The following is a 23283-nucleotide window of genomic DNA, read 5'->3' as shown; positions in this document are numbered from 1 at the left end:
GGCTGATCTTCAATAACAAAATAAATAATAGAAAGCCAACATTCACGTGGAAACTGAACAACACTCTTCTCAATGATACCTTGGTCAAGGAAGAAATAAAGAAAGAAGTTAAGGACTTTTTACGGGATGCCTGCTACCATATTAAGTTTCTTTAGCCATTGGAGGGGGGGGAGTTATGGTAAATTTTCACCCAGGTCTCAGCACTCTGAACACAGCACCATCAGGTTAGGGCTCCTCGATATTTATATTAGAATCAGATAAATTAAGACTAATAAAATAATACCATATAAAATTTCTTACTGGCTTATACTTTTAAACAATCCTAATTTTAATTAAAATCACTTAGAAAGTTAACATATGAAATAATTCTAAAAATAGTAAGGGCAAGATAAGGTTTTGCTGTGAAGAACTCATGGTACAAATTCTCTCACTGATAGAAAATTATAGTGTTGTTAGTTTACTTACTCCAATGAGTATGTATTGATTGGAACTGTATTTGAAACGGTGGTTCACAAAAGACAGAATTTTATATAAAGAATGTGATTAATTTTGGTGTTGTTAAAGCATTACAGCCTTATTGACATAATGAATGATAAAAAGAAGGAGCAGTTTGGAAATTACTTTTCTTATTGTATCAATGTTCCTTCACCTTTTCAACCATTTAAAGTTCTTTGAATAAAAATAGCAAAATAAGAGAAATTAGTTAAGTTTAACCAGAAATTGTTCTGGTTTGTGAGCCATACATATTTCTGGTCTACAAGAGCAAACTTATGTTTCCTTATTATTTATATACTCTACCTTTACAGTTCTAATCCCAAAGAGTTTATATTTTCAGTAGAAGCTACAAGAATAACAGTAGAACTAGTCTGCTCTTTAGCAGGTTATGTTATGTGTGGGTAAATAAATTATCCACTTCATATTAAAGAGGTGCCATGCATGGTTTCAGAAGACAAGCAAAATCAAAGCTAGAAGTGTGGGTGATGGGTTGGTGACTGGGTATCACAATGAGGTCAAGACTCTGAAAATGCAGCATGAATGTTTAAATCAATTTGTTGCCTGATATTGTGGTTTAAATATGCTTGGCCCAGGGATATTTGGATGTATGGCCTTGTTGGAGGAAGTATGTTTGTAACGAGTAGTTCTGATGCTTTGATCAGGAATCTGTGTGTGAATGCTGAATGTCCCGTTCCCCAGTTGGTTCTTGATCAATCAATAAAGATGCTAATGGACAATGACTGGGCTTTTCTCAGCCTCCTGCGGCTAACATTTCCTTTACTCCTTGCTCAACACTCAAAATCTGCCCTTATCTTAGTTGCCTGGTTACCTTCTCTTTGCTCAACATTTGCCCTCAGTTTAGTTGCATTTCTAATCTCATGCCTGGGGAAGCAGCCAAAGGCCACTCTACCTGAAATCTCACATGGCTAGTGAGTCTCCCTCCAATGCATGGCAAATTCTCTTTTCTCTCCTGCCTCTGCTAGCCTGCCTGTGGGAACCTTGAAGTCCCACCTCTTCCACCCATCAGCCACTGGCATCTTTATTGATCAATAAAAATGAATTGGGAAACTGGATCATCAGCTTTCATTCTCAGATTCCCAATCAAAGTATCAGAACCATCTCTTATATTTCACCTTTTCTGTCCAATTTAAAAAAAAACACTCTTCTTTCAAACATAATTTGAGCAAAACCACAATTATGTAAATTACAAAGTATGATATACAATTAATATCCAGTGCATCATATTTGTCAATTAGATAAAGTACTTTTCCATCATTCCTAACTTAAAGAGTTATAATTCTGTCCCTGAAATATGTTTAGATTTTAGCCTGTGATACCATATAAAAACCATATCTTCTACTCTATAACCTTTCTTTCAATGCTAAACAACTTGAGCTTTATTATGGGACTACAGTTAGTCTTCAACTCATCAGAAATCTGAGAATAAATTAAATATTCCCTGAGTGTATAGAAACCACCAAACAATTCCAAAAGTTAAACAATTATAGAGACAGCTGAGTACCTGGACAGGCCCTAATTTCTTATAACACTGGAGCATCTGTCTTCAATGTTCTAGCCCAGAACCATCTGACAGAGCTTTCATGGGGCAGGAAATATGAAGGACTAGTTTACCTTGTATTGGCAGAGTGTAGTATTCAACCATCCCACCTCTGTCCTTTTTGGACAGTATATGGTCTGCAGATGATATTAGCAACTTCAGTTTAGTGGCTACTTTGCCATAATAAGCAACCTTGTCTAGAGGTAAAGATGCTCAATTCTTCTTTAAAGGGGAGTGAGGAAGCTATCATAGCAGACATGTCTCATGGTCAAAAGATCCTTAATAATGAAATAACATTAAATGTCACATTCTTTGAATATCTGATTTTTTTTGAAGACGATCTAAGTAAAGTATCTCTGAACTGTTCAACCTTAAATACCCTTAGCCATTTCTATTGAGTAAACTGAAAACACTTTATTATTATAGTTAAATAAAATCTAACACAACCATGAATTTGTTATCTGGCCTTTAACCTGTGTTACTTAATCATATTAAACAGTTTGTAAAGCACCTATTAGAAGGACTGAGTTAGAAGTCTTTCATTCATAAATAAGTTTCATAGGCACAATGCCTATCTAAGAGCAACAACATTAATTTCAATTTTTTATCATTATACAAATTTGTACCAATGAAGACCTTAGCTTTATATCAGTATATAATTTCTGTATCAATACAAGAATTTTTAACTTCAATTTTGTATCAATTACAAAGATTTTCATCAATGGAAGACTATGGTAACACAATGCTTTGTTCACAAATAAAATTTAGTAATCCATTCCACCTATTTCCTTCCTGTTCAGAATTTGACTTATTTCCAAATTATCCCTTAAAATGAAAACCTATATACAATTGGTAAAATAACTATTACCAGACAGCCAAACCAGGGAATTGGGCTGATGTCTCTCCATAGCTTCTTCCTGCGGAACAGGTTTGGCAAGGAATTCTCTAAAGAGGAGTGGAGGAGTAGAAACATTAGAAAATTTGGTTAGACTTAAGAAAGCTAACTTTAGGGACTGTTATCCAGTCTCTGCATGTTTGGAAGGTTCAGAGCTTGACTGAAGTTCTGACTGGATCCTTCTGAAAGGTTGGATGAGGCAAGATGACCTGAAATCAGCTGCAATCCCACAAGGTGTTTTGGGCAGCAACTGTAAGCAGGAGGCCAAGAAAATCTGTTCAGCATCTCTGAGAATGAATCTTGCCAAAGCTGTACATTATTGAATATATGAATCTCACAACTAAATTTAGTACCATTAAGATATTAGTATGAATTGTGCAGGGTGCACATTTCAAGTAAGGATGAAATTTCGCTCCTTGTTTGAGCAGGTTAAAGATAGCTGTCTTTTTAACGAGTTAATTTTATCAATAACCAATTGAAATAAGTCTTCATTCATGCCATGTGAAAGATGACATGATGAATTTTTACCTGTCTTCTTTGATTTTCTCAAACTTTTTGAGTCCTCAGGAGGGTCTCTCCCTGTCATCTTTGATCCATATGACTCTAGATAGGCTCTACTTTCCTGTTAACATAAACTCAGAGTTCTCTCCCAAAATAACATGTACTTGGTCCAGTAACTGGAAATAATTAAATGTTTATCGTAAGGAATTTCTACAGGAATTTTAATATAACCACCAAACTCATAATCACACTCATTTTGATAATTAAAACAATTCAAAGTAATATTTAAGATGGAATGCCTCAATATTTCTATTTCTCCATAATTAACTTAATTAAATTCCCTCCTATTTACTGTATCACTCTCCCCTATATTCTCTCTTCTGTGGAGCTTAAGATCTGTATGTTTAAGTACATTTAAAGAATTACTATAATATTTTTTCTGTCCTTAAACACAGTTAAATCAAATTTTAAAAATATTTCCTTTGATATTTTTCTGGCTTGAGACAGGCAGCTTTATTATTTGTTTCTCTCTTTCTCTCTCTCTTTTAATTGGATACTTTATTTATTTGCATTTTAAATTTTACCCCCTTTCCTGATTTCCCCTTGAGAAACCCCTATCCCATCCCACTTACTCCTGCTTCTATGATGGCGTGCCCCACCCACCCATGCCTACCTCACTGCCCTTGCATTCCCCTACACTGGGGCATCGAGTTTCACAGGATCAAGTGCCTCTTCTTCCATTGATGCCTAACAAAGCCATCCTTTGCTACATATAGTGCTGGAACCATAAGTTGCTCCATGTGTACTCCTTGGTTGGTGCTTTAGACCCTGGGCACTCTGATTGGTTGATATTGTTGTTCTTCCTATCAGGTTGCAAACCTCTTCAGTTCCTTCAGTCCTTTCTTTAACTCTTCCACTGGGGACTTCATGATCAGTCCAATGGTTGGCTGTGAGAAACTGCCTCTGTATATGCCAGGTGCTGCTAGAGCCTCTCAGGAGACAGCTATATCAGGCTCCTGTCCGCAAGTACTTGTTGGCATTCACAATATTGTCTGGGTTTGGTGACTATATATGGGATGGATCCCCAGGTGGAACATTCTCTAGATAGCTTTTTCCTTCAGTCTCTGTTCCATTCTTTGTCTCCATATTTCCTCCCATGAGTATTTTATCTCCCCTTCTAAGAAGGACTGAAGCACCCACACTTTAGTCTTCCTTCTTCTTGAGCTTCATGTGGTTTATGAATTGTATTTTGGGTATTCTGAGCTTTTGGGCTATTATCCAATTATCAGTGAGTGCATGCCTGTGTGTTCTTTTATGACTGGGTTACCTCATTCAGGATGATATTTTCTAGTTCCATCCTTTTGCCTAAGAATTTCATGAACTCATTGTTTTTAATAGCTGAGTAGTACCCCATAGTTTGAATGTGCCACATTTTCTGTATCCCTTCCTCTGCTGAAGGAAAAATGGATTCTTTCTAGCTTTTGGCTATTATAAATAAGGCAGCTATGAACACAGTGGATCATGTGTCCTTGTTATATACCAGAGCATCTTCTGGGTATATGCCCAGGAGTGGTATAGCTGGGTCCTCAGGTTGTACTATGTCCAATTTTCTGAAGAATGGCCAGACTGTTTTCCAGAGTGGTTGTACCATCTTCCAATTCCACCAACAGTGGAGGAATGTTATTTTGCTACCTCCTCACCAGCATCTGTTGTCACATGAATTTTTGATCTTAGCTATTCTGACTGGTGTGAGGTGGAATCTCACTGTTGTTTTTATTTCCATTTCCCTGATGACTAAGGATGTCAAACATTTCTTTAGTTGCTCCTTGACTGTCAACTTTCCTCAGTTGAGAATTCTTTGTTTAGGTCTGTACCCCATTTTTAATAGGCTTATTTGATTGTCAAGAGTCTAATTTCTTGAGTTCTTTGTATATCTTGGATATTAGCCCTCTATTGGATGTAGGATTGATAAAGATCTTTTCCCCAATCTGTTGTTTGCCACTTTGTCCTAATGATAGGGTCCTTTGCCTTACAGAAGCTTTGCAATTTTATGAGGTCCTATTTGTCAATTGTTTCTCCCTGCCTTCCTCCTAGCATTCAGGGGATCAGTCATCTTGTCTGCACAGCAGGGCTTCCCAGGCTCTTGGCTTAAGCACTCACTAGTAGTGGCTGAATTCCTTGGTTCTAGATTTCTGGAACTGGAGCCATGTGACTCAACTCAACTTGCTGAGAAACAATTCTTGCTACTGCTAGACATATCATTCGTGCATGTGTGAATACCATCTGAGAATTCCTAAATTAATAGTGTATTTTCACCTTGTGCTGTGGGGTGTGTGTGTTTGTGTGTGTGTGTGTGTGTGTGTTTCACCCACTAATCCAAGGGAACCAGGGCAGATGCTAGTAGCATGGCCTGCCTGAAGCTTAAAATGGGGTAGTAAGCACTACATGCTATATAGACCACCATGGGCATAGGCTTTAAGTCCCTCATCCTAACTGCTGAAAGCCAGTCTTCTCCTAGTGACCTTCAGATAAAGCTGTAAAACTCTTAACTCATACAGCACCATGCCTGCCTAGGAACTGACATGTTCCTGCTTTCATGATATTGGACTGAACCTCTGAACATGAAGCAGCCCCAATTAAATGTTGTCCTTATAAGAATTGTCTTGGTCATGGTGTCTGTTCACAGCAGTAAAACCAAAACTAATACACCTAATAAGAAGGAATAAAATAAAAGAAAGAATCTCTGATGTGTTAAAGTTGTGCTCATATAAGGTTACTTGAAACTGCCTACCTGCAAAATAATTCTTCAGTTTGTTACATTTTAAGTTCTGGGTAGCTGAAAATCCTGGTACCATCCCAGATACTTCAGAGGATCAAGAGTTGGCATTAGCATACAAGCCTTCGAAATGTGAATGATGACTGCATATTTATTTGTTTTTCAAATCTATTCTGTAACATGTCAATCATGTTGTTAAAATGACAGTGATATTTTCTTATAAATATATATTGCATCTTTAAGTAAATATCACAGAACATATGTATACAAACCTAGACAGTGTAGCCTGGTACCCACCTAGGGTACATAATACAGTGTAATGCTCCTAGGCTACAACCATTCTATGGAATCATATTAAATATTGTGGACAAATTCATTACAAATGCCATTTGTACATATAAATATATAAAGGCATGGTTAAACAAATACATAGAATAGGAAATGCTCAAGTCCGTATAAACAGCAAAAAGAGCAAAAAAAATGGTTTCATTTTTCTAGTATTGGAGATCAACCTCACATACAACAAACAATTGCCCTATAAATTTGCATCCTCAGTGCATTTCCGTGGGAACCTAAATGTACATGGCATATTTTTATATGTGGTATATTTGCGATCTTCCATTGACCAAAATGTTATGTGCACACAACTAAACTTCCTACCTTATATTACAATAGAAATCATAATTTTAATATTGTTAATGTTATGGATATATGTGTGTGTGGTCACATCTAGAACATGTATATAGATGCCATCATAGTCGTGGACTATGGATAGAGTGCAGTTGGTGTAACCAGAAGTTTCATGGGTGCTGGATTAGGACTTGGGTACTGTGGAAGAGCAGCAAGTTTTCTTACCGAATGGAACATAAGTTTAGCCCAATGAATTTCAATATTTCTTGTCAGAAGAATTTTTCAGAAATGTGAAAATGCACAACAGCTGATATGGAATTCCCTAATGAAAGAAAATTTAATTTGTGTCTGTCTCCCTTCAAATTAAATTAGGTATCTTATTTGTATCCATTCAGCTGTTACTCTACTATTGTGTACATATTTCAGATATGTTGATTGTACTAATTAAGAATGGTTGGGCTTTCCAAGAAGTGTCCAGTTCTTTAACAAGAAAAAAGCATGTGTGTGTGTATGAGAGTTTAAAATTTGTATTGTCAGGATAGTGGATGGTAACTATAAAAGCAAGCATTCATTTCCTCATTAATGCATTTAAATATGTGAATCTTGCATTTCTTTTTTTTTTTTTTTNTTACATNTTTTCCTCAATTACATTTCCAATACTATCCCAAAAGTCCCCCATAGCGCCCCCCACTTCCCTACCCACCCATTCCCATTCTTTTGGCCCTGGCATTCCCCTATATTTCATACTTTCCAATTTCTTTATGGTGGGTGTGTGGCAAAGCTAGTTTAATCTTGGTTAGATGGGAAATAATGTTAAATCACTTCAGATTATTTTCTCCTGCTTCAAAATACCTTTATGTGTTGGTTATTATTTTGAAAATATCATTGTTCCAAATGATACATGTAGCAAGTGGTATTCCAATATTGTAAGTATTTTGGATGGATGAGATCGTAGGAAATGTTAGTATACGAGAATATCTCTCTATATTTTTCTTTATTTTAACTTATTGATTTTTGGACTTTTAACTTCAGTTTTTCACTTTCACTGTTTATATTTCTTAACAATAAGTATACAATAACTTACTTCTTGTTACTTTTAAAGGCAGACAAAAGCAAAATGAATCACAGTCAACATTTGCTTTTAGAAAGGGCCTCTTACACCTAACATCACTCAGCTTGAAAAGAGTGACTCGCAGAACAATTGCTATGAACTTGAAGCTTTCAAGGCATTGACACAAGATTGAAGGACTTGAAAGGAAGAGAAAATTGGACGCTGAGAATTTGCCCTGCTTATTTTCAAACAATCAATGAGAAGAGCAGTGATCTGACCAGTTGTCAGCACTCTCTTTTCAACAGTACTGGCTGGCAGGCTCCTAGATTTCTTTGTTAGCTTGTTGACTTTTCCCTCTGTAGAAAAATTATGAGAAAAAAAATCATAGAAAATTTTCAAAGATTGACTAAGATACTGTAGCCATTAATGCAGCAAGGATTAATTAACAGTACTATGAATATGTGAGTTGAATATCTCAGAAGAAATATAAGGAAAATACTGGGACATGAAAATCCTCAATAAAAACAGTAACTTTCCGAGATTTACCTGAATGACTTTAAAGTAATGTTAGTGCATAGTTAGATTTTTGCTTACACAAAACTATGTGACAACTATTTATAATCTACCCATTTATAAATTGGTACAACTGAAATATATTGAATTGCTTTTTAGTTTATCATTTTTTTTAATGTTTGTTCTAAGTTTTGACAAGAAATGCCATCATATGAAAATATTGGTAAAACTAAAAGTGTTACCATTGAATTTACATTTTAAAAATTATACATGCCAATCTTGAAACTTCCATGAATATATATCACACATTTTGGGCATATCCGTTTTCTAGCCCCTTTCTTCAATTTCTATTGGACGTACTTAAGACAGATTTCTCTCATGGTTGTATGGACCTCCTCTGAGTTAAATATAGCCTATCAGTGGTTGCCCCACCAAATAAAAGTGACCTTCTCTCCTCTAAAGCCATCAACTAGCAATAATCCCTTAAATAGATGTGGGATATTGGGGGGCTCTCCTACTTCATGCTAAAATTTTTAACTACCTGTAGGTCTTGTGCAGGAAATCACAGCTGTTATGAGTTCATGTGTGAAATAGCCATGTCATACGCACTGGCTTATATACTTATATTCTTTTTTTTTTTTGACAGGGTTTCTCTGTGTAGCCCTGGCTGTCCTCGAAATCACTCTGTAGACCAGGCTGGCCTCGAACTCAGAGAACCGCCTGCCTATGCCTCCCAAGTGCTGGGATTAAAGGCCTGCATCACCACACCTGGCATATACTTATATTCCTTTTTCCCATTTTTTAATAATTGCCTTCATTTACATTTCAAATGCTAACCCCTTTCCTAGTTTCCTCTCCGAAAATACCCTATATCCACTCCCCTCCCCCTGCTCCCTAACCCACCAACTCCTGCTTTCTGGCCCTGGCATTCCCCTATACTGGGGCATAGAATCTTTGCAAGACCAAGGGCCTCTCCTCCCATTGATGGCTGACTAGGTCATTCTCTGCTACATATGCAGCTAGAGACATGAGTGCCACTATGGTTTAGTCCCAGGGAACTCTGGGGGGTACTGGCTAGTTCATATTGTTGTTCCTCCTATGGGGCTGTAGATCCCTTCAGCTCCTTGGGTACTTTCTCTAGCTACGTCATTGAGGACCCTGTGTTCCATCCAATAGATGACTGGGAGGATACAATTCTGTATTTGCCAGGCACTGGCATAGCCTCACAGGAGACAGCTATATCAGGGTCCTGTCATCAAAATCTTGTTGGCATATGCAATAGTGTCTGGGTTTGATGGCTGATTATGGGATGGATCCCTGGGTGGGGTAGTCTCTGGATGGTCCTTCCTTCAGTCTCAGCTTCAAACTGTGTCTCTGTAACTCCTTCTATGGGTATTTTGATCCCCCTTCTAAGAAGAATCGAAGTATCCACACTTTGGTCTTCCTTCTTCTTGAGTTTCATGTGTTTTGCAAATTGTATCTTGGTTATTCTATGTTTCTGGGCTAATATCCACATTCACTGATATTCTTTTTTTTTTTTTTTTTAGCGAACTTGATGTGAGATTTATTACTGAACACAATTTGGTAGGGTATAGGAGAAAACTATTGAAGCTTTCAGGAATGCAGGACTCTCCACTTGTCCAGAGGACCACGGTTGGGGATATATTTGACACCACAGCCATCAGGAATGAGCTGCTTCTCAGCAACCATGTCTTCAAATTCATCTGCATTAAACTTGGTGAAGCCCCACTTCTTTGAGATGTAGATCTTCTGGCGGCCAGGGAACTTGAACTTGGCTCTTCNCAGAGCCTCAATCACATGTTCCTTATTCTGCAACTTGGTTCGGATGGACATGATGACCTGGCCAATGTGAACCCTGGCCACTGTGCCCTGGGGCTTCCCAAAGGCACCACGCATCCCTGTCTGGAGCCTAGATCAGGGACAGCATTGTGATCAGAGGCTTGATTACCAACTGGCAGAAAATTGTCTCCAAGGTCCCTTGAGGCAACCCACATAGATAATAGGCTACATACACTACACCAAGGAGCTGCTGTTTGCAACCATTGCACACCAAAGTCCCCATGGGAAAAGGGGACTTGGTCGGCTTAATTAGCTGCACACTGATATTCTTATATTCTTATAAGCTTCTCTTCCACAGTATTACCCAGGCCTTCTAGGGTATGCTATCATTGAAAATTCATACTTGCACACTGAGCTTATACAAGTCTCTACTTTAGCCACAACCTACTGCAATAACCAGCTTCAATGACCATTATGGAAAATGGAATAAGTTTATGTGTATAAACAAAATATTTATAAGGCATTTCAAAAAGTGACCTTACAGTGAAAATAAAAAGGTATCAATATTGAAAGCTAAGGGTTTATGTAAGAATTGGGTGGAGGAGTGTGGAGTTGGGGTAGAATATGGGGCAGGGTTAACCAAAACTAAAGATGCACAAAGAAACCTTAGCAACCCCACTAGTTTGTGATATGATGAAATTATAACACTAAATAGGACTTTGAAAAGAAGTATTCTGCATGTGTGAGGCCTATTACTCTCAGAAGACATGGGTTATAAAATATAAACCTCTGTCAGACAGGGATTATCTTCGTATGAATTATTGGTCAGGGAGGCAGCAGAGGCATTTAAAACTATACCAATGCTTGCTATTTTTCTTGATTACCCACAGTAACTAAAAAGATCAACACTTTTTTATATAGCACAGAGCAATACATAATAGCAATGTAGCATAATAAATATAATATAAAATAAACCCATTGTCTTGCTTCTCTTTGAATTGTAACTATTTGGCAATTTTTGAGTTACTTCCTGTGTATGTCTGACATATAGCTATTGTTGCATGGATTTTTCTTCCTTCCACACATCCTTTCTTGGGTCAGTGTATGATACTAAGTGTTATCTTGTTTATCCAGTGGACCAATCGTGTTAGAAGTTCTTGCCTCTACTTTGGGAGAATAATGTTTATAAGCATTATCTGTGTGTATAGGAACATTGAGTATACCTGTTTTTCAACTGTCAGAGGACAAACACATATGCGTGCACATAACAGTCAATGTGTACTTATCTATAGATTTCCCTGTGTTCACACTCTTGTATCTCTAGCTTCTTACACATAATTATTTAATTTTAAAGTTCCATTATTTTCCCTTTCCCTCTTATTTTAAACTAAAAGTTCCCTGTGAACATTCAAATACCCACCATCTGCTAGCAATATTTTTTTTATTCTAGTGTACTTCTATATAACAATGACACATTGTTAATTTATCATCCACTGGCCTTTTATTCTCCATTTAATGATGCCTGGATTTCTTTGATACTAATGAATCTGGTTTCTTTTCTTTATTTTAATTTTGGAGAGAATACCTCACTAGTTATCCCTCAACTCTTATTTTTGAATATAACCCTGAACCTGAGGCATCACACCTCTATCTCTAGTGTTGGCATTAAAAATGTGTTCCCCCATGATCCACTAATCTTTTTTTTACTTTTCTTAGCATTGGTATATTTGTTGTACACACTTACACGAGATCATTTACATTCATCTATTCTTTCTTTACCCATAGCTGCATTTGATCTCCTCTTAAAAGATGTAAAAATACTGTGCCAGACCACTGTCTACTTGGGAATCCATCATGTCTGCAGACACCAAACTCAACAATGTTGCTGTGGTCAAGAGGCATTTGCTGACAGGAAACTAGTGTGGCTGTTCCTTGGTGAGATCCAGTCAGCAACTGGCCAATGCAGATGTGGATGCTCAGACCCAACCATCAGACTGAGCTCAGGGATCCTGGCGGGGGAGCTGGTGGAAGGACTAGAGGAGCAGAGGGGAATTGCAACCCCATTGGAAGAACGCCATAGGCTGGCCTGACTACCCAATTCTCCCTCAGTCTAGACCACCAACCAAGGCGTGTACCTAGAGGGATTCATGGCTCCAGATACACATGTAGCAGAGGATGGTCTTTCCTGACAGCAACAAGAGGGGAGGTTCTTGGTCCCAGGGAGGATTGATGCCGCAGCATAGGGGAATGCTGGAGTGGTGGGGTGGGGGAGAGTGGGTAGGTAGAGGAGCACTCTCATACAGTCAAAGGGGAGGGCTGATATAGAATGGGCAGATTGGTGGTGGTGGGTGGTAACCCAGAGTAGGATATCATTTGAGATGTAAATGAATGAAATGATTAATGAAAAGTTGAATATTATATCATGTATATTAAATTAATGCCACCTTTTTAGTTTTCTTTTTACTTAAGTAAAGTTATTTAAAACAATTTAATGTTATACCTTTGGGCTTTATAGTCTCATCCTGTTACTTATGTTGTTTTGACAAGTGTTTTACATTTTCAAAGAAATTAAAATTATAATATGAATATCTCCTCCTCCCTCAAATGGTCAGTGTAGTTTTTACCCCTCAACAAGAAAACTTCTCTTTGAAATGAACAATGACAGAACATCATAATTAATCAGACTGTAGTTATAGAGCACAGTCTCCATGGATTCATCTGCAAAACACTCACCTAAGACTCAAGGATAATTACAGAAGGGGAAGTAAAGGTGGAAAGACTCAGGTTCAGGAAAGGTTTCTTCAAGATAGTGTCTTCTAGAAATGCCAGAAGGTCTACCCATACAGTCTCACCACCATGGCTGCTGAAACATGACTTGAGCAAGGCAACACCAACAGAGACGTCAATGTGAAAGTGGAACAGCTCAGGATGCTTCAACCTAGAGAAAGAACTACACATCACTAAGGAACTTAGGAGAAACAGTTTTCTTCTGGAAAGAACATAGTAATTGCTTAGATAACACCAAACAAGCACTTGTTGACATCCACCATAGTCTCTGGGTTTGGGAATTGTATATGAGATGGAACCCCAGGTGGGACAGTCACTGGATGGCCTTTCCTTCAGTTTTTGCTCCAAACTTTTTCTCTGTATCTCCTCCCATGGGTACCTTGATTGCCCTTCTAAGACGACGAAGTATCCACTCTGGTTTTCCTTCTTCTTGAGCTTCATGTGCTCTGTCAATTTTATCTTGGGAATTCCAAATTTCTGGACTAATATCCACTTATCAGTGTATGCATACCATGTGTGTTCTTTTGTGATTGGGTTATCTCACTCAGGATGATATAAATCCATTTGCCTAAGAACCTCATGAATTCATTATTTTTAATAGCTGAGTAGTACTCAATTGTGTAAATGTACCACATTTTCTGTATCCATTCCTCTGTTGACAGACATCTGGGTTCTTTCTAGCTTCTGGCTATTATAAATAAGGCTGCTATGAACATGGTGGAACATGTGTCCTTAATACATGTTGGAGCATCTTCAGGGTATATGCCCAGGAGTGGTCTAGTTGGATTGTCAGGTAGTAATATGTCCAGTTTTTGAGGAACCTCTAAACTGATTTCCAAAGTGGTTGTACCAGCTTGCAATCCCACCAGCAATGGAGGAGTGTTCCTCTTTCTTCATATCCTCTCCAGCACCTGCTGTCCCTTGAGTTTTTGATCTTAGCTATTCTGACTGGTGTGAGGTGGAATCCCAGGGTTGTTTTTATTTGCATTTTCCTGGTGACTAAGGATGTTAAATATTTCTTCAGGTGCTTCTCTGCCATTTGGTACTCCTCCATTGAGAATTCATTGTTTAGCTCTGAACCCCATTTTTAATAGTTCTCTGGAGTCTAACTTCTTGAGTTCTTTGTATATATTGAATTTTAGCCCTCTATTGGGTGTAGGATTGGTAAATATCTTTCCCCCATCTGTTTGTTGCTGTTTTGTCCATTGACAGTGTCCTTTGCCTTACAGAAGCTTTGCAATTTCATAAGGTCCCATTTCTCAATTCTTGATCTTATAGCATTAGCTATGGGTGTTCTGTTCAGGAAATTTTCCCCTGTGCCCATGTATTTGAGGCTCTTCCCCATTTTCTTTTCTATTTGTTTGAGTGTATCTGGTTTTATGTGGAGGTCATTTTTCCACTTGGTCTTAAGCTTTGTACAAGGAGATAAGAATGGATTGATTTGCATTCTTCTACATGCTGACCTTCCAGTTGAGCCAGCACCATTTGTTAAAAACCCTGTCTTTTTTTCCACTGGATGGCTTTAGCTCCCTTGTCAAAGATCAAGTGATCACAGGCATGTAGGTTCATTTCTGGGTCTTCAATTCTATTGCATTGATCTACCTGCCTGTCATTGTACCAATACCCTGTAGTTTTTAATCACAATTGCTCTGTGGTTAGGCTTGAGATCAGGGAAGGTGATTCCCTGAGAAGTTCTTTTATTGTTAAGAATAGTCTTCACTATCCTGGGTTTTTGTTATTCCAGATGAATTTGGAAATTGTTCTTTCTAACTCTATTAAGAATTGAGTTGGAATTTTGATGGGGATTGCATTGAATCTGTAGATTGCTTTAGGCAAGATAGCCATTTTTACTATCTTAATCCTGCCCATCCATGAGCATGGGAGTTTTTTTCATCTTCTGAGATTTTCTTTGATTTCTTTTTTCAGAGACTTGAAGTTCTTGTCATACAGGTCTTTCACTTTAGAGTCACACCAAGATATTTTATATTATTTGTGACTATTGTGAAAGGTGCTGTTTCTCGAATTTCTTTCTCAGCCTGTTTTTCCTTTGAGTAGAGGAAGGCCACTGATTTGTTTGAAGTAAGTTTACATCCAGCCACTTTGCTGAAGTTGTTTATCAGGTTTTGGAGTTCTCTGGCAGAATTTTTTGAGTCACTTAAGTACACTACCGTATCATCTGCAAATTGTGATATTTTAATTTCTTCCTTTCCAATTTGTAACCATTTGACCTACTTTTGTTGTCTAATTGCTCTGGCTAGAACTTTGAGTACTATATTGAACAGGTAGGGAGAGAGTGGACAGCTTTGTCTTGTTCCTGATATTAGTGGGATAACTAGCAGTCATTTTATCTCTACAATATTTTTCTGTTTTCAAGATCAGTATTATTTGGTTTTACCCTAGATTTCTGTGCTATCTAGTCTCAGGTTCTTATTCACATAAGAAGTGTTGGGTATAGGTTCCATCTTGTTCAGTGGGCCTTAAGTTTATTCAGTTACTGGTTGGTTCCCATAAGCTTCTTACAATTATTGGCATAGTGCATCTTGCGGATAGCATACCATTTAAGATAAAGTGTTTTTGCTAGGTTGGTGTTTATGTTTCTTTTTTGATAAAGTGCAGATCTATGATGACAAGAAAATTAGTCAGTAATTCTTTCTTTGTTAGGTCTTTATGTGACTTGGGTATCAGTGTATAGCATCATAAAATGAATTGGACACTGTTTCTTATGCTTCTGTTTTGTGGGAAAAAAATGGAATAGTATTGTCATTTACTCTTCTTTGAAATGCTGGTAAAATTCTGTACTAAAGGCAACTGGTCCTATGCATTTGTAGTTGTGAAAATTTTAATGACTTCCTTTATTTCACTGAGGATATTAGATTTATTTAAATGGCTTATCCTATCCGGATTCAACTTTTGTAAGTGGTATATATTAAGAAAATTATTATTATTATTAACTTTTAATCATTATTATTTATTAATCATCATTATTATTATTTCAGATTTTCTGATTTTTGTGAACTTCACATTTTTATAGTATGTGTTTATGATTCTCTGGATTTCCTTAGTGTCTGTTGTTATGTCCATCTTTTGTTTCTGATTTCATTAAGATGGATATTCTCTCTGCCATTTAGTTGGTTTTGATAGGGTTTGTCCATCTCATTTATTTTCTGAAAAAATCAAATTTTTGTTTCATTTATACTTTGTATTGTTTTATTGTTTTTTTCAGATGTGTTCTTATATTCCAATTAGGATTTTTCTTCTTTTTTTTTTTTTTTTTTTGTGCTAAGAAGGTGCCTCTTAGAGTAGTCTTCATTGTGTTTTGATGAAATGTTCTGTAAATACCTGTCATAGCCATTTGGTTTATAATATCAGTTAGCTTCAATATTTCTTTGTTTAGTTTGTGTCTGTTTTTTTGTCTATTGGTGAGAGTAGTGTATTGACATCTTCCACTATCACCTTGTGAAGGTCAATATTATTTAACTAACACTATTTAAAAAGTCATAAAGTAAAATAATTTTACTTATTAATTAGTTATGTTTGCTTTTGTGACTTAAGGCAAAAATTGTGACATTAAAGAGATGATAGGTAGGAGATATGGCTCAGTGTTTAAGAACATTGGCTGCTCTTCCATAAGACCTAGGTTCCGTGTAACCACTGTAGGTTCCTGTTCCAGGAGATCTGATGCCATTTTATAATCTGTGAAAGCATCAGAAACACATGTGTTACAAAGCTGAAACATAATGCATGCAAAACATTAATATACATAAAATTAAAAAGAAATGCTGAATAAATATATATATATATGTATATATATATATAGCATATATAAAGCATATATACATATTCCCCTAACCTACTTTCAAGGCATGTGCATATAATTTACTGATGTTAGAAAAACTCAGCTTTGAGCAGCATTCTTATGATTGTGGAGTGAGGATACATCTGTCCTAACACACAGGCGAGTATAGGACACTTCGAACAAAAAATGGCCCTAATAGATGGGCACATATATGTGAATATTTGTTTTTCTGGTGGTGGAAATTTGGGGGAAGGACTAAGAGGTGTGACTTGTTAGATGAGGTGTGTGTGTGTTTGTGTGTGTGTGTGTGGCCTTTGAGATGTTAAATGCCACGGTTATTCCCAGTGTTTCTTTCTCTCTGTGTTCTACTTGTGGATCAAGATGTAAGATTATAACTGTTCCTGCCCCAATGCCTTTGTTCCATCATATGAAATCTATTCCTCTCAAACTGATAAAGCAAATTAAATACTTTCTTTTATATATTATTTTAGTCACAGTATATTATCACCATAAATAACTAAGACTGGTAACCCCGAAAGAGACCATTGCAAAACATGGAAGCTCACATGGATTATGATGTCCAGGAGTTGCTTCATTACATACGCATACATCACTGAATCATTAGCTATTCTAGTGGACTTTATTCCCAGCCACTATTTGCTCCTAAAGGTCAAAGTAGGATAATGTGTCTCAGGATCTCAACATTCTAATTGCAGTGTGGTCTTTCTGCCAAGGCCAGTAGCTGTCCTGAATCATCTAATTAATAGGGACTTTCAGAATCCTCCTTGAATAACAAATATATTCCTGTCACATGGGGAACATTTAGGATTTATAAGCTATTTTCCAGAAACCAAGGACAAAGGCTAGCCAAATTCTTTATTCCATATGAATTAGCAACCAAGAGGTAGAAGAACCACAGTAAAATATTATTATTGGATGAATATTTATAAAACATTTTCCAACAATATTTATAAAATGAATTTATATTTGCATGTATTTATGGGTACATATACCATATTTTATATTACATTTAAAAAGTTACACCTGAAAATATAGATAAAGCAGAAAAAAATCATAATAAATTTACAAGATATAAGAAGCTTCAAGGGTTCCAAATCTATTTTAATTTTTATACTTACATATTTTTTTATCTACAATGGCAACAGTGTACTAAAAAATGTAATTTAGAGAATTTTTGACAATAATATCTATTGATTTTTTGAAATTGAGATTTGAGATGTTTTAATTTTGAAATCTATAGCAGCTTATATATTAGAGGGTGCAAAATTAGAGTTATTGCTTATAATGCAATAACAGGATTGTACAACCCTGTAAAACTGAAGTGTTAAAGTTAATAATGAAAGGCATTGAAACATTAAAGTTAGCCATCATGAAGATGTATGAAACTCAGGTACTCAGAAAATGTAATGTTAGTTGTACTAAAGCAAAGGTGCACCTGAAACAGAATGCATAACCCCAGGAATGTCTTCCTATTAAAAGGGAAGATAGAGTTCTCGCTAAAACAATTTAATAGACGGCAGATTGGCTTGTACTATTAGAGAAATACAGATGAATAAATATTTGGAAGATAAAACAGAGGAACAGAAATAATTACAGCCCAACTTACTACTGATGAGGGCTTATTGAAATTTTTTTTGCATAAACAGAGAAATCTAGTCCTGATGAGAAGGCTTTTGTCATAAAGAGATAGCAACACTACATCTGGAAGGCAGCCTACATGAAAGGGGAAGATCTATTTAAGCAAAATCTGAGAAATAGTATGTTCCCCTTGTGTCTTTGCTGATATAATTTCAGTGTGTATAACAAGATTATTAAAAAACTGATGGTGGACACATAGATGCACACTATAGATTAAAAATCAATCAACCTTTAAAGAAAAAAGGAAAGAAGTAAGATAGTTGAGGGAAATTACAAAACTGAAAATTCATTAATATGTTATTTCTATAAAGTACATTGTCTTCTGCTAGCAGCATATTCTGCCTGTTGACACTAGGACATTATTTCACTGAGAGCAAATAAGTGCCATTTCTTTGTGAAAATACACTTTATTTAAAAAAAAAATGGGTGTCTTGGCCACATTGTCCATGCAGTGTCTTTAACACATTATGTATCACTTTGACCTTCATCTTGACTCATTGTACAGCAAAAGCAAAGCATAATTTGTTGTTGTATGGCTTATGATATGATGATAATAGAGCTTATTTTTACACAGAGTTTTATGTAACATTGTAACCGCAAGGCAATTAATAAATAGAAAGTTGTTGGGCATATATATCAACAAACCCTAATTACATTTGATACTTTATTAGTATCATTTTCTATGGTAGTTTCTTTGATTTGGCTCACATAGGCTAATTAGGTCCTAATACAGTCGTGAACTGTGCACGTGGCTCTAACCATCCATGCAATTGTGTGAACTATACACCAGACTCTAACCACCTATTCACTGTTGTAAGCTGTGTGCCAGGCACTAAACATCCATCCATTATAGGGAACTGTGCAACAGGTCTGACCTACCCGTACACTTTTGTGAACTTTGCATTGGTGTCAATCAGAATCTTCCTATCAATGTGGGAGCCGGCTTTTCAGTATTACAAGAAAATAGCTGAGTTGTAGAGCATTAAATTTTTTTAAAATTAAGTTTGCTCATATTTTGAATTAATGTGACAGACGTTCTGTGTGGCCTAGTTCATGCTTGAATCACACCATGACCAGTCGCAATAGTTGTAATCTTAGGGGGTGATTGGCTATAACTATTAGGAGCAGGGAGAAAGAATGTAGCCATAGCCTATTATACTTTTATTAAAAATAACTTTCTTATGAAAATTACCAGTGCATTAAATGTGAATTACTAAGGGACTGAGAGAGACAGATTTCATACCAACAACTGCTGGATGACAGCCTATATAGTTCTACTTTGTAAAGACTCACTTCTCTACCAGTACTACCTTGAGTCCAAGTATGCCTTGGGGATCTCAAACCACATTCAAAAACAAAGGAAAACTTTGTTTTAGATTGAGAAAAAAAAACATGCCTCCAAATGTATTCTGTGTAAAACCTTTACAATGTTTTTTAATTAAGCCTTTACAATTAAAAACAAAGTCCAGAGTCTGTGACTTTTAGTCATTTGACGTTCAACAAGAACACAATGCAAAACAGAGTGACTAATTAGAAGACTGATATCATCAAGGTGTAAAGCAGCCATATGTTTGTGCTTTTTGAAGATAGTCTACTGGTAAAAAAATATATATCAAATTATATCAGAAATAGGAATAAAGAAACAAATGTAACAGCTAGCCAAGGCCTTCTGAAGAGTAGCCCCAACTAGGAAGTAGAGTGGGAAAGGACAGATGAGAACAGACTGTGAGGGTAACTGGTATTTAATTCCTAATGATAACACATATTGGTGTTCAATAATTAATTTTACTCTTATACCTTGCTCTATACAACAACCGACATGACAGCATTCTATCAATTATTTAGAAAACACGAACCATATAGCATATTAATATCAGACTCAAGTTGTTGAGAGAGTTGCTTTGATCTGCTTCTGAATGTTTCACAGAAAATAATGCAGTAACTAACAAACATCTTTGTCTGTTTCTGAGAGAAAAAATAGTACCTTATCAAGATAGTTAAGCCATTTTGTTTTGTTTTGATTTTTTTGTTTAATTTTTTTGTTTTTGTTGTTTTGTTTTGTTTTCTGGGAAAGGGTTTCTCTGTATAGCCATGGCTATCCTGGAACTCACTCTGTAGACCAGCTGGCCTCGAACTCAGAAATCCTCCTGCTTCTGCCTCCCAAGTGCTGGGATTAAAGGCGTGCGCCACCACTGCCAGGAGTAAACCATTTTCATAATTGAAGAAATAGAACGATTGCTTCTGAGACTCTCTCGGAATCCTTTAATCCAGGGGTTAATTTACATAACAAAGCTTTATAGATGTCATATACTTTCCAATGCCATCTAAACATCTGTTTTTTTTTTTCCTGTCTCTCAATACAGGTTTGTGATGTATTAAGATATATAAGACACATTCATCTTTTTGATATTCGTCCACAAAATCAGTTTCTCTAAGCATGATAGAATTATCCACTAAACACCAGCCATGTGCAGTCAGTCATGTGGCTTATAGGGAGAAACGTGGTCCTGATGATACATGGCATTTTAGCAGTTCTCCTGATCCAAAGTAAAATGATTGATCTCAAATGAAGCCCACCACAGTGTTTTACATGGCTGGAACAACATTTCATGATAGCAAGATTTATCAGGGTTACAATTTTCTCTGACAGGAAATTCTTGAGACTAGAATTCATGTATGAAATTTTGATTGCTATTCTTTAACACTAATAATTTTGTTACTAGTTTTAAATGAATCTCATTACTTAATGCCTTTGGGGAAGTGGTGAAGTATATGTGAATAAAATGAAAAGAATATGAACACATTTTTAAAGTAATACAAGAAATGGCTCTAAAGGCTTTATTTTTTATTCTATTAAAAGACTGTTTAGGGGGCTACTTAAGAGTTTTATGAATTATGCATTTACATTGCTTTTGACAGAATATTGAACAAGTANTTTCATCCANGTGAATAAGTTATATGCATCAAATCATTGTACTAATTTTTAGAGAAATAAAGTAATTCTAGAGCCATCCAAAGAACTTTANATTACTAAGATTTCTAAGTTCTGTTAGAAGAATTTGGAAGAAACATCTAAATACAGAAAAGTTTTTTTAATGACAGATAATTTGAAACAATTTGTTACATTTTTATGTTTGTATCCTGGGTACTATAATATACATAATAAATTAATATAAAAAGTAATAACAAAATATGATTTTGAAGTTTAATTATAAAAAATTGCAAGTTTATTATTATTATATCTGTCTGGGTTTACACACAATTGATAAAATGGAATTTAGATCTTATTAAAATAGTAATAATTATAAATTAGCAATAATAAATATGCTGCAAGCAAACTTATACAAATCAACCAAGTTTCATGTAACTTTAAGTTATGTAATAATTATGCTTGGATATCAGGAGAAAATTATAACACATGTTATAATTGCCTTATAAATTGATATAACATGAAATTAAAATTTATAATTGGGAAAAGAAAGAACTCCAAAGTAAAATGTGTCTTGTAAAAATTTTAAATTCATTTTTAATATCTTATTTGTATACTACATACAAAGCATTGAATTCCAATAAACTTGATATTGCTTTTCTAATTTGAACTGTATATGATCTTGAATGCATCAGATATAACAAATAATAAGCAATCATTCAACATTATGCTCCTAAAAAATAAAATAAATCATATCAAACTATCATATTTATCTTATGCCTATATATACAATTCCATTGTGTAAAAATAGATACCTTAATTTAAATCTCAGCTAAGAGATAAAAAGTGTTATATGTGAATTGAATTAAAATATTGAAATCATTTAAATACTAAATTATTATTAATATTAAATATGTTTTTAAAATTATGCATATATGCAAACTTTTATGTAATAGAAGTCTTACTTGTATCATCTTCTACTGCAGAACTAGTGTTGACTGTCACTAACAATAAACACTGAGGCTTCGCTGGCATAACTTAATACAAATCAATTTTCTCTATCTATAGAATCAGCGTGGAAGCTCAGGACTATCATTTTCTGCCTTGTGATTTAACCACCTTCTGGGGTGTCAGGGTCCTGGGGATGTCCAAAATAATTATCAGGGATGGAAGTACATGGGAAGCTATGACTGATTATCAATCATCTCAGTTTAGAAACAACCCAATTGTTTTCTTTCACATATTTCTAATGAGGGTTAAGAAAAGCACAGCTCATCTGGCGAGCTGCTTCCTAGAAAGTACTATGAGTGTTATGCTCTGAATATCTACACTCAGCCCCCATACAATGCATTCTGGCTCTGATTGATGGGATTAGATCATTACCTTTCTTGGGAGATGATCCGGTAATAATGTTAGGGTTCTCCTAAAGGGGATTGATTGCCTTATTTAATAAGTCCATGGTTTTATTGCTTTTATTTTGTGAAGGCATGAAAAATCACTATCCATGAACCAGAAAACAGGCTCTTGCCATATAGCCCATCTGCTTCAGCCCTGACCTTGTACATCCCACAATCCAGAGAAGTAAGAAATAAGACTCTGCTGAATATGAGATACTCAATTTTTTCCATTTTTGTATATGTATATAGGCAGAGAAAACAAATGTTTGGGTAAGAATTATCCCTTCTATCAGAATATAAAAACTAGATGTAGGCATTATGTCATACAACAAACATGAAAACACATATGTGCATATACATTGTGTGTGTCTGTGTCTGTGTGTGTGTGTGTGTGTGTGTGTGTGTGTGTGTGTGTGTTAGTCTTAGTCCTATACAACTTGAAATTAGAAACGGAGAACATCTCTTTTATGGTTGCTTCTAGAGCATAAAAAAAATA

General features: G+C 35.8%; 1 non-coding gene across 1 annotated transcript; it reads right to left on the bottom strand.

Annotated features, from left to right (window-relative positions):
* Positions 1-10400: 10400 nt before the first annotated feature.
* Positions 10401-10538, bottom strand: LOC115032411. Its single transcript, XR_003838086.1, has one exon. It is a non-coding gene; the product is annotated as a small nucleolar RNA SNORA70 (small nucleolar RNA).
* Positions 10539-23283: the final 12745 nt, after the last annotated feature.

The sequence above is a fragment of the Mus caroli genome, chromosome 1 (genome assembly GCF_900094665.2).
Source record: "Mus caroli chromosome 1, CAROLI_EIJ_v1.1, whole genome shotgun sequence".
Lineage (NCBI taxonomy): Eukaryota > Metazoa > Chordata > Mammalia > Rodentia > Muridae > Mus > Mus caroli.
Note: the sequence above shows the minus strand (reverse complement) of the source record. Positions and strands in the feature narration are given on the sequence as shown.